Genomic DNA, 12,673 nt, shown 5'->3' on the forward strand with positions numbered 1-12,673 from the left:
TTCCACAATGGGCTCACTCATAAAACAGGCTTGCAATATACCCCATTTCTCTTCAGGTTTTGGAGGATAAAAGCAGTTTATTTCATTAATCATCAGTCAGAGACCAAACAGCTCATAGCTTTGAAAGTGCTGAATCCAAGTATTGTAATTTATGGTTGGGAGGCATCATGATTCAGTCAAATATGCTCCTTTCCCCAAGAGCTACGTAAGAATTACCACTTTGATGTTGCTTTGGATCCTGGATAAGCCACCTAAACGTTTTGTGACTCCTCTTTTGTAGAAAGTGCATAATAGGACATGTATTGTCATTGTGAAGGGCTTGGAGGCAGTGCCTCTTTGCTACACTAACAGTAGCAGTGATCTTTGAGGCAGGGCAGCAGTGAGATACAGAAATGGTCAGCAGTGCTTGCTGTTGTGGTGTAACCCCAGCCAGAACCTCAGCCCCACTCTCTCCCTCCCTCCTGGTGTGATGGGGGAGAGAATTGGAAGGGTAAGAGTGAGAAAATTCATGGGTTGAGATAAAAGCAGTTTAAGAGGTAAAGCAAAAGCTCCAGTTGCAAGCAAAGCCAAATAGGGAATTCATTCACCACTTCCCAAGCACAGGCACTTGTTTGGCCATGCCCAGGAAATCCAGGCTCAATCACATGTAATGGGGACTTGGGAAGGCAAACTCCATAACTCTGTAAATCCCCTTCTGATTCTTTTCTCCCTTATTTTACATGCTGAGCATGACTCCCTATGCCATGGGATATCTCTTGGGTCACTTGGAATCACCTGCCCCAGCTGTGTCCCCTCTCAGCTCATTGTGCAGCCCCAGCCCCCTCACTGCTGGGGTGGGGTGAGAGGCAGAAAAGGCCTTGGCTCTGTGTAAGCCCTGGCATCAATAACAAAAACATACCTGTGTTTTAAACACTGTTTTCAGCACAAATCCAAAACATAAACCCTCATCAGCTAACTGTGGGAAAAAATAAGCCCCCCAAGGCAAAACCAGCACACCTGCTCTGCCAGGAGTGGGGAGAGAAGCAAGTGTGTTGAACAGCTTCCAAGGCTAACCGTAGCCTTGGTGATGCCAGAGAGTACCTGTAGCCACTTGGCTATGCAGGCTCTGGCTCTGCTGCCTCTGGAAGGCCAATCAGATGTAGTGAGCTGACACTCAGGAAAGGAAAACAAAGCTCCCTCCTAAGAGCTCAGATCATTAGTGGGTGTCTAAAGGGGAATTCTTGATGCGACATTGATTTATGCAGCCTTTTAATTGCATTAAAATAGGTGTAGCCAGTTTGATGTTTGCAGTAGAGTAAGTTTTTATGAGGCCAGACTAATGAATGAGCCCCTCTGCACCCTGTGAAATCATTTGAGTCCCTCCCTGGAGTATAGATTGAAATTACAGTAGCAGCCACAGCACAAGTGTGGCAGTGCCTGGAGGACAGGCCAGTGCAGACCTATCAGTCAAAGTCCTATTGGTATACTAACAAAAATGGACTGGTAATGTGTCAGTGTTAAATGTTTCCCTGGTTTTATATGTGTGCACTTTTCCAGAGCTAATCTAATTTCAATGATATCCTCTATAATTATCACTAATAACCATGTGGTTTATTAAATTAAAATGTCCAGGAAGTGTCAGTCATCTTTTTGCATATGGTACAATGGAGAGGGGTGCAGTAGATCCATATGGAACCCAAAAGCCAGCTGAGAGACCTGGAAAGAAGTTTCAATTAGCGGAGGGAGGTTCACAGCAAGAAAAATATGCTGATGCTGTAAACGTCTTCATTCTGACCCGCCCATTCCACTTAGGCATGTTAGAGGCAGACCTCCAGTGAAGTCACTACTGAAACTGAGGAGGACAAGCAATAGCTTTTCAGACATGATCTATTCCTGGTAGCTGATGATTGATTTTAGACGTTTGAATAAATGCATCTCCTTTTTTTCTAGCGATAGAATCGTTTCTGGTGCATAAAAGTGTTGCATTACATAGCCACGTTTCTAGAGTGCAGCGGCAGCAATAACTGTATTTCAGGTGCCCTTCTTAATCATTCAGATCCAAGAAAAGAACATGCCTTTGAGCAGCCTGAGGGACAGCATGATTGGCATCAAGGATGAGCACACCTCCTGCCCAGGCTGTGGGCCCGAGGTCAGTGAGAAGCTGCTGCTGATCAGTGGCCACCCAGACACAGCTGCCAGTGATAAAGGAAGCCCATGGCAGGAGAGGGCTGTGCCTCACACCACAAAGTGCTGCTTGTTAGCAGCAATGCTGTGCCCTGAGTGGACAAGGCATGGGCTAAGGAATAAGATGGCTTCCTTTTTTTAGGATGATATAATGCAATTTGTCAAAACTAGTGGGCTGTGCATTTAGCTGTTTTGTAACAGCAGTGTCAAGTGTTCTGAGTGTTATGATTATGTTGTGTAATGCTAGGAAAAGTACAGAGCTGGCAGCTAAATTTGTTTTGCTAACTGTAACCTTTACTGTGATCCAAGAAGTGTTTATCTTGCCCCATATCAATACTTTGCTCACCATAAACCCACTCCTTTGCTCTGCAGAATTACACATAAGCACTTTTTCTTTCTTCTGCATCTATCCAATACTTTGTGGAGAGCAATGTCAGCAGTGCAGTAGGACAGGATTCAGGAGTGACAGATACTTCCTCTGACCTCTGCTGCTGTAATTCTGACAGGTCTGATCCAAATCCACTGGAAGTTTTTACAAAAGGCTTCCATTTGTTTCACTGATCTTTGCAAGAAGTCCCAACAGACATTTTTCAACATTTTAGAGAAGAATTGTCAAATAATGGGAGTGCCACTTTGGTCAGTCAGGGGCTGATCCTTAAATGCTGGTCTCCAAACTTTTTGGATCATATGCCCCTATGTGCAAAAAAATACACTCCCACACTATGTACAATCAATTATTTATTTATGAATGATATACATGTGCTACTGTGCTAATTTTTATATATTATAAAACATGCACAAAATAGAAATTTAAAAAGGATGAGTTGAAAATTAAATAGATAAAGTGATTTTTAAAAAATTATTTATCAATGAGGCACAGAGAAAGAATGTCTTCCCTCATCCCAGTGGTCTGTCTTGTGTGTACCACTTTGGAGACTGTCATTTTAAAAAGTCCATTCATTGACAGTGGCAACTTTACACTATCTGCCACACAGAAGTCATCTATATACAGTTTCTTGTATGTGCACTTCTGTTTGGAAACCATTTATTTATGTCACTCACAAGTCTGAACCCTTTATAATATTGTCTGTGGCAAAACCCTTCTCAGGCTCACCATTTGTAAAATAAAAAAACCCCAGGGAATTTAAGAAGGTTACATACACTGCAGCGTTTTTTTGAGAAGGTAACTGATGGACTATCACTCCTGTAAGTTTTACAGGCTGCTAAACTCTGTAGCATTTGTGTTTCCTGGACAAAAAATATCCTGGGTAAACTATGGAGATTAGTAAATGAGCCTGCTATTACCCTTTTACATCTTAAGAGTGATTTTGTAGTTATTATAATTTAAGTTATAATGCTAGAAACACTCTTCTTCCACAAACTGAACAACTCAGCAGAGAATTGTAATAGAAAGAGTCTGTCAGATTACGGTTTAACTAGAGTTGAGCCAAATTTTGGATTCAGCCATTAAAGCAGCTGTAATCAGCCCTGGTTTAAATTCGGCTTTGTCTAAAAATCTGTTTTGCTTTGATTTTTTTTTTTCCCTAATGACCATTCATTATGGATGTGAACTTTCCATCTCTGTCTGGATATGTGTAAATATTTTCAAGCTTCTGTTTGCTGATTCCCGTTATGTTTGAACGCTGCTTATTGGGGACAAAATTCATCAGGTTGCCTCTCCTGTGTCTTGAGCTGGTTCCACCAGAACGCTGTTGTCAAAAAGAATTTTCATGCTGCTTGACTCTATTTGCACATGCTCTTGCCTCCTTAATTTTTCTCCCTAGGGCATATTGTTAAGTATATCAGAACTAAATATGCTAATTTTTCAATAAGAAAACCCCAAATAAAATTAATTCACACTATTATTAAGATATCTGAAAAAATCTCTATTGTTTTATGAAAGGCACCGTTTCCAGATGTACAAAAATATTCAACATGCACAAAAGCTGCTCACCTAAATGTCACTCTGAAATCTTGAAATCTCTTTCATAGTTATCTTTCCCTTCTCTGTTTTATGACCTTAGGACAGAGAACATGTCTATTTAATGTCTACATTAAAATGTAGCATGTCTACATTGAAATATTCAATTGCTATTGGCCACTGTAAAATCAAATAATCACTAAGTTCCTCAGATCTTGCCATTACATTAAAATCATCATCCTGTCTTTTTTGGAAGGAAATATTGTTTTAGGTGAACATCCTAGGGCAATATTTTAAAGTGGATTTCTTCCTTATTTTTAATGTATACCATTTGTTGCATGAAATTTAAATAATGTAGGGGAAAGAGACACAGCTCTGGGGTGTCGTCACCTTGTTAATGTTGCCATAACCAGCTTGGTCAAAAGGAAAGAAAGGGTTAAGAAAGCATAGGACACCACAGAACATAAAGTCTCCACACTGCAGGAGAAGAAGTCGCTGAGCTAACATGAAAGATTTCAGAATTAAACCTTGCTGTAAGAAGCCCCTTGTAATAAAAGGTTGGAAACATTGTCTCTCGTCCTTTGGAATATGTTCACAGGAGAAGAGCTGGAGTCTGTCCCACCATCAGCTCAAACAGGAGTTCACCACTCCCTAGAGGGGAACACAGTAGAAATTAACTCAGTAATGCCTTGTCTTCTGCTTGTCACAGGAACTCTGTCATCATACTGGACTTCATCTACCAAATCCATCTGGTGAGTAATCCATGGGACAGCAGCTCACAGAAAGGGCGGCATTTAACTGTAACTGGTTTATTCATGGCTGGCACAGAGCTTACCTAGAAGCTCAGTTCAAAAAATCACCCAAGCAGAAGTGGAAAAAAAGCTTTGCTTGGGTCAAATTAATGAAACCAATTAACTCCGAGATGTGCATTTTGGAAGAAGGCAATGAGATGTCTCTGCAAATTCTAGAAGGCCAAGGAATCCTCATTTAAAATATTCTTTTCATGTAAGTATGTGTGTGTGTATTTTATACCTGCAATATATATATTTGTGTCTGTGTTTATAATAGAAGCACAGCATTTGCATACTAGGCAGTAACACCCAGTTAGTGCTGACTTACAGGTAACAACAAGAAGGAAGTGACCGGGTGACTTGGTCCTAGCAATGGCATATTTGTGCCTTTGTCAGCCTGGACTATTTCAGCAGCAGTTTACTGTCACTGCCATCAGGGTCAGCAGATCTCAGATGTTACCGGCTACCTATTTTTCATTGCACGCATATTTAGAACCGTTACCATGCAATATTAATCCTGATTTTAAAAGCATCCTATAACTTTAGTAATACATGTAACATTTGCACATAAAAAACCTTTGCCTCTGCATCTAGGTCAGCTCGTTGTCTCTGTCAGGGAAATAATCCCTAATACCTGGTTATGTCAGATTGAGGAAACTGATCTTAGCCACCTTGAACTGTTGCCTTTGAAGGCACAAGTTGTCAAGTCTTCCTGACTGCAACAATCTGACACAAAGGAAGTACCTCTGGCAAGTTGATTGTATTTATCCATCTTGCAAGCAGTTGCCTAGCCTTTGGATTTCATCTCTTCCTCTGCAGGAGCATTTTGCTGCCAATAGATACCTGCAGGATGCACCAGCACAGAAATGGTGAAGATTCACCAGGTTCCTGAACCTGAAACCACTCATAATTAAGTATGTCAGAGGACCCACTGAAGTAATTGTGGCTGTTTGCATAACTTAAGGCAAGTGTTTTCAGATTTGGGATTGTGCAAGCTAGCACCAACTTTAGTACTACAGAAGCAATAGATTAGTTTGATTCCACATCTTTTAAATGTTGAATTGTGTAACGTGAAATGGTTTGGACAAAAACGCTTGAATTGATTTGCAATAATGCATGGAAGAGTTTGTGCAACATCAGGCAGGATGAGGCAAAATAAACCACACTGACAATCATTTAGTAAAAAGAAAAGTAAACATGCAAATAAGAGTTTATTCCAGTTCATTCCAGATCACATAACCGGATGCGATCTATAGTGTACCCTACTTTCCATTCTTAAAAAATAATAATTATGGGCTAGATAAAATTCTATTCCTCTACTTGTTTTCAGTACCAAAAATATGTCCTTGATAAGATAGCTTCAATCACAAACAGTAACATATTTTTTTCCTACCACCTGCAAATACAAACAATGCTGTGTTAGGACAGAGTTGGAACAGGAATTAATATATTTGTACAGACAAATACAATTACATTATGAAATAATAGATTTGCTAATTATTATTTTCTATGTTTTTTTTCAAATAAGCACAGCATTAAGAACACATAAAAATTCTTCAATAATTTAAATTTAATACTTCTTCCTAATTTTTTTGCAGTGGTTTAGTTTTTCTTAGCCAAAGTGGTTTGACTTCCCCAGAAGCCTTCGTAAATCATGTTAAAAAAGACACACATCTCTGTTGTTTAAAACTCAGCTAGGAGGGGGGCCTTAGTTCCACCTACGTAGTTTGAATTTGTGTCATCTACATTTCTGCTGATGCCACGACAGAAGGGGAAAAAAAGCTCCCAGGTTTTTGACATTTTACAGGCACTTTCAAAATTCCATTGCTATTTAGAGGACATTTGGATTAAGACAAGAATTTTTCATCGTGGACTTTCAGAGGCATGTGGAGTGAACCCTGAAGTATGAAGTATAAAATGGAAATACTTTCCTAAGGAATTACTGCTTCTGAAATGGGAACGCTTTGCGTAAGTTTGTTGACATTTGGTGGTTTATTTCTGTGTCTGTCTGAGGTTGCCTGCACTTCAGAATTTTCCACTATTGCTAGCCTGAATGTGGCACTAGCAGAGCCTCAGCTGTAGACAAGCCATGTGTGTCCTTACCAACAGATAACTTTTTCCAGAGCAGATTTGGATGCCACAGCAGCGTGAATGGCAGCATCTGCTGGTGCATGAGAAACCTGAGCTAAGTAGGCAGGCAAACCCTTGAGTGCCTTTCCTTTGTGACAGTAGCCACTGAGAGAAACCTTGCTACATGGGAAGACAGGGTTAATGTGCTCGAAAACTGTATATGTGCTTCACGTGAGTAGAAATATTTGTACAGAAGCTGGGTGAAGAATTGGAGGATTCCTGGTCAGCTGGTTAAGGGAGAGTGCCAGAGTCAGTGGAGTGTGGCCAGGCCTGTGGCTGTCCATGCTGCCCACCTGCAGCCTTCTGTCTCCTCCTGCCCTACTTCTCTGGTGGACTAGAGCTCATACCACCAGGACAATGCTTGGGACAGCAAAATCATGTGAGGGGGATGTTCTTGGCTCTCTGGGTTTCCTCTCTGGTTGTGAAGGACATAACTTTATGTTTGTATATCTGACCATGCAGAGTGTTTGCCACACCAAGTTACATGGCAGTGGGGTGATATAATGTGGGACAACAGGGAACCCATCCAGGCTTCCCATGCAAAGAGCTGTCTCTTGTCACTTAGGAGCAGGATCTGACCTGCAGTTCATGTGCCTGGTGTTTGTCTCTGAGGTGCAACTGCTTCTGGAAAGGAGCTTTGCAGATGTATGGACTCCTAAAGCTCAGCCTGCTCTTCATACCTGGGTGAGCAGCAGCTTTGGCCACTGATACTTGAAGATACAGCTAAAGAAGTGCCTTCAGCAGTATTTCTGGATAGCACCTTCAGCATGTCTTATGATATTTGATGTTTCCACGGTCTCCAGTTCTTGGAGCTACAGAAAATGTACAAATATCCATTTTCTTGCGGAGGTTCAGGTTACACAGGCTCTTGGGTTTGTAAGCTGTTTGAGAGGTCAAATCCAGTCAAATGCTTGTGTGGCTTATCTTGTATTAAATATTGCAGTAGTCATCTTATCTATCTGAGAAAGGTGAAGGGTTCAGTGACCCCAAGACTTGAATCTGTGGTGCCAGGGAGTCAAGGAATTTTTCAAACTTGCTGTATTATGCTTATCCTCTTACAGTCTGACTTTTTTTTTAAAAGTGGTGTTAAAGACTGCAATACAGTTTAAAAGGTACAGTTAAAAAAACCCCAACAATCTCTGATTGTATTCATTTGTAAGCCTTGCTTATGCTCTGATCCTACAAAGCACTGAACACCTCAAGTAAAAGGGATTTTAACTTCTGTGGGCTTCAGTGGGAATTCTTGTACTGTATGCTCAGAAGTCAGAAGAGAGGGATCTTGAACAGAGTTCAGAAATGTCTCTGGAGCTCACTCATGATAACACTCACAACCTTATCCACAAAGTCATTATTTTAAAGGGCTTGTACAGCTCTCAGCTCCCATAGCTGTGGTAATGTGAGCATATCATTACACAGATAAACAAATGTGTAATCTTTGTGGCTGAGAAAAATGTAAAAACATTGAATCCATTTATCTCGACACCAGTAAACCAGACAGATGACTGAAACATCACAGGGTTCTGAAGTACAGTAATTCTTAAAACAAGCTCATGGTATTTTTTTATGTGCTTAGACTTACCAATCCTGGCATTTTCAGGCTTATTTCCTGCTACCCCATTGTGTTTCTTATTTTAAGTTTTGAGCAACAAAATTCCTACACCTCTTTGCACATGGGAGCAAGCTAATCCTCTAAAAAGTTCTGAGACCAAGACTGCTTGTCTTGGTTTTTAGTGGATAGCTTGCTGGGCCACTACTGGCCCTCTTAAAGATGAGTCTAATGCTGCTGTGAAAGGGCTTTCATTGACGGAAGAAGCCCTGCTATGTGCTACCATATTTTCATGTTTTCTCTATGTCTTCTGATACATTCAAAGTAATTTCACAAGTTGTTCCCACAAATAGTGGGATCAGCTTAACACAAGAAGCAGCACCTTCCCTGTGAGCCCTGAGCTAGTGCCTCATCCAGGCTCTTAATATGCTTAAATGATGAGCAGTATTTTTGTTCAAAGCTCTTGGCTCTTCTTTCTGGACAGAAGCACTCTAATTCCTTAAAACTTTTCCAAGCAGCTCTTCTAAATAACACTGATACACACAAAAAACTTGCTCTTCTGTTTGCCTGCCTGGAGTGTGTAATCTCATATCTGAACAATGTAATTTATTATCAATATCTGAAGTGGATTGCTACAGCTTCCCCCATATATTAATAGTTGTAGCTATTATTTTCTAAAGAAGGATCTCCAGGGCCCTTCTTGTGAAATAAGCATTGCTTCTAACCGGGTAGCTGGCTGGAAAGGATGATAGTGTCCCCTGCTATTATAAATCTAGTGAGCTCACCTTTAAATATCTCTCTCTATTCTCCCCTTTGGGCATTGTTCCAGTCACTTTTTGGCCTTTTTATTTTAAAGAAAAATCCCATCCATATGGTCAAAGGAGAAAGTATACTTGCCCTCAGATTCACTTAATGTGTGCTTGTTCTGTGTATTTTGGAACTGGACTGCCATTGTGCAGGAGAGGAAAAAATAGCCATCTTCAATGAAAATCTAAATTAGTAGCCTGCATGCATCAAACAAGAATAAAAGCCCGTGCTGGAGGATACAGTAGATCTAAATATGCATGCCCTGATTCACGTAGATGGCCAAACTCTTTCAAACAGAAACATAATTTGACCTATGAAGTAATTAATGCCATGATTATGGGGAGGGAAGACACCACAGTTCAGGCTGCAGCCTGACTGCTTTCCATTAATAGAAAGCTCTATTATTCCCTCCCCCCGCCCTCCCCCCCCCCCCCATACTTATCTCCGTTTTAAAAATTATGTTGGCTGCAAAATTCCTGTCTGCACTGAAGGCATAGCTGAATATTTCAGCAGAATTTCAAAAAAGTTGGTGTTTGAGTTTCCCAAGTTACCTGTAGTTTTGTTCCTCTATTATCTGAAAAGAGTAGCTCACTTTTTCTTCAGTTATGCCATATAAATCCCTTTGACCAGATTTTTAAGGGAGACAGATTGGTTTAATTAAAACATATTTCTTGGTTTTATTCTAGGTAATTCTGAGACCAGTCTCCCACACACCAATATCCATGGGGTTTTTTTCTGCTAGATTAAGCAGAAGGAGGAATACCAGCTGAAATCTAGAAAGACCATGAGAGGAGGGGTTTTTTTCACACAATTTGTAATTAACTGTGGTACTCATTGCTACGGGATTTTATGAATCTCACTTTTTTGTATATATTGAAAATGTAATCAGACAACATAATGAGAGTGAAGCCTATCAGGGACTTTCAAATATACACAGATAGTAACTCTTTAAAAAATACTTATAAAAACGATCCCTGAATCTTAGATCACTAGAAACTATAGGATGTGCATGTTTGCCACTTCTTATTCACTTCCTTAGGCATTTGCTGTTGGCTTCTGCTGGAGGAATGGTACCTGGTGGCCTGGACCTTTGATTTGATCACCCTGGTCTGTCCCAGGTATGTCAACAAAAAATTAACTTTGACTCAAAGGGTCGTATTCTCTGATCACTTTTGACAATTTATAAGCACAAGCAATGTGGTCATATTTTCAAATTCTGGGGTAAAATATATGGATACCTAAAATTCAATCTGAGAGTTTTACATTATTTGAGGGAACACTTCGTCATAATAAGAGCCTGAAGTGCCAGGAGCAGAGAAGTATCATAGGTTAGGCCTAATCTTGCATAGAAGCTCATTTGTAAATGGCCCCTCTCTCTCCACTTAAGACAGCTATAAAATCAAGCTAATAATGTTTATACTTAGTTTTGGAAGGAGCTTTGAGAGCTAGAAATAAATGCTTACTCTGCAAATGCAAAGATCTATTTTTTTACATGGAGTGATTGCAACTGAGTAAAAATGGGAAGAGGATCAAAAACATTTGGAAGACTCAAGATCACAAATGACTGTCAGTGACACTAATTTTCCTACCGTTTTAGGTGCTTTTGTATGTCCTCTAGGGAGGCTAAGACGCATCCAAGAAAAAGCTCTGGCATTATGTGCCCTAACTTTTTGATACCTGGCACCTGACGTGCAGTTCCAAACCTTACGTTAGGCACAGCCTTTCTGGCTGTGTGAATACTGGACACATTTTGCCAACAGGAGAGCAATGGAGTTGCCTCAGAGCACTGAGCTTGAAGGCAAGAACCCTCTGCTCGGTGGAAATTAATTTTTCAAAGGAGCATAGACCTTGCTGTTAGGCAGATTTTTCTGGGATTTAAAAATACATCTCATTTTAGGCAGCTCCTTCTTCAAAAAAATAAATAAATCTCTTTTGGGGAGATTTATCTCCAAAACCTCAGATATAAAAGAGTTGAGATCTTTGCAAAACCCCATTTTATAATAAACCCTGTGTAATAAATACTGACTCTGGCCTTAAATTAAAATGGAAACATTTATTGCTAGAGTTGATCAATCCACTTGAAGATGTCCCAAGCATAAACTGGGCATCTTCAAGGCCTGTTAGGGCAAAGATGGATGAGGAGAAGGCTGGCTGTGAGCCAGCAAAGCTGACCACAGCAAGGGAGAAGTGTGATGATTACACCTTGGCCAGCCCCTGCTGTCCTCACTCCAGGCTGTTCTATGGAAAGATGTGTAAGGACAGAGGGAGGATTTTGAAGAAGCTGACACACTGAAACTCAGCAGCCTGGGATCACCCCTGCTGTAAATGGCAGCTCCTGGGAACCAGCAAGCTCATCTAGACACAAAATCAATCCTTAGTTAAAATCCATGATCTTTCCACAGGTTTTTAAGGCCAATGCAATAGCGGGGTCCTGGAACTGGCTCTGAGAGTGCCATGCTGTAATACAGAGGTCCAGTTAAAGGACCCTGGAAGCCTAGCACTGCCTCATGGAATGGTTAATCCATCTTCCCTCTCTGCCTCTGCTGTTCCTGCACATTTGAACTGTCATATCCTTTCTCCATTATGTAATAGCCTAGAGGTCACACATGTTCCTCTGCTTTGAATAATACATCTCTATGAAGCCTCAGTATCTCTGTTTGAAAATTTATTTCTTTCATTTTAATATTTTATCAATTTTGTCCTAAATGGATGACCTTAACTGGTTGCAGTTCATTTCATTTCTTCTCTGCTTAAATATTTTAAAGGTTCCAAAGTACAAACATCATTCATGTGGTGTGTAACAAAAATGCTCAGCTTGAGCTTTGGATTACTTAATTGTAATTGTCAAGCCATTATTAAAATTGATTTTTTTTTCTTTTTTTCGGTTTCTTCCCCCCTCCCCTTCTCCCATTTCTTATGGTGTTTGTCACATCTTTTATGTTGGTATTTAACTGTACTTCAGTGCTTATAGAAGAGCTATGCAATGCATTAGGACCATTATTTGTGGACAACAGACAGGCAAGAGTCAAAATCACCCTGCAATGGGGACAGGCATTCATGAAATTGCTCAGTACCAGGTACAGTATTTAGTGTTAGGTACAAGTTGAGCTTTTTGCCCTATGTTTGGAGAAAAAAGAACCAGAGTGATATTTTATGAGCTGGCCATCTTGATGCTGCAACAAATCTGGATTTCATTAAGCTGGAAAGGGATTTTATTCGAATGGTAAATCATTGCAACACACGCATATGCACCAGGAGATAAAAGGAGTTAGCAAATACCTGGCAGTCCTAGCTCTGAAATGAGTTGAACTGTTA

The 12,673-nt window shown here is 40.4% G+C and overlaps 1 long non-coding RNA gene across 1 annotated transcript; it reads left to right on the top strand.

The window, feature by feature from the left end:
• The first annotated feature begins 6,739 nt into the window (after nucleotides 1-6,739).
• Nucleotides 6,740-12,180, top strand: LOC136290714 (uncharacterized). The gene is made up of 3 exons (XR_010721327.1): nucleotides 6,740-6,843; nucleotides 10,398-10,476; nucleotides 11,761-12,180. It is a non-coding gene; the product is annotated as an uncharacterized lncRNA (long non-coding RNA).
• The last annotated feature ends 493 nt before the right edge of the window (nucleotides 12,181-12,673 follow it).

Source organism: Chamaea fasciata, unplaced genomic scaffold (assembly GCF_029207755.1).
Source record: "Chamaea fasciata isolate MVZ Bird 193981 ecotype frontalis unplaced genomic scaffold, bChaFas1.0.hap1 SCAF_6, whole genome shotgun sequence".
NCBI classification, from domain to species: domain Eukaryota; kingdom Metazoa; phylum Chordata; class Aves; order Passeriformes; family Sylviidae; genus Chamaea; species Chamaea fasciata.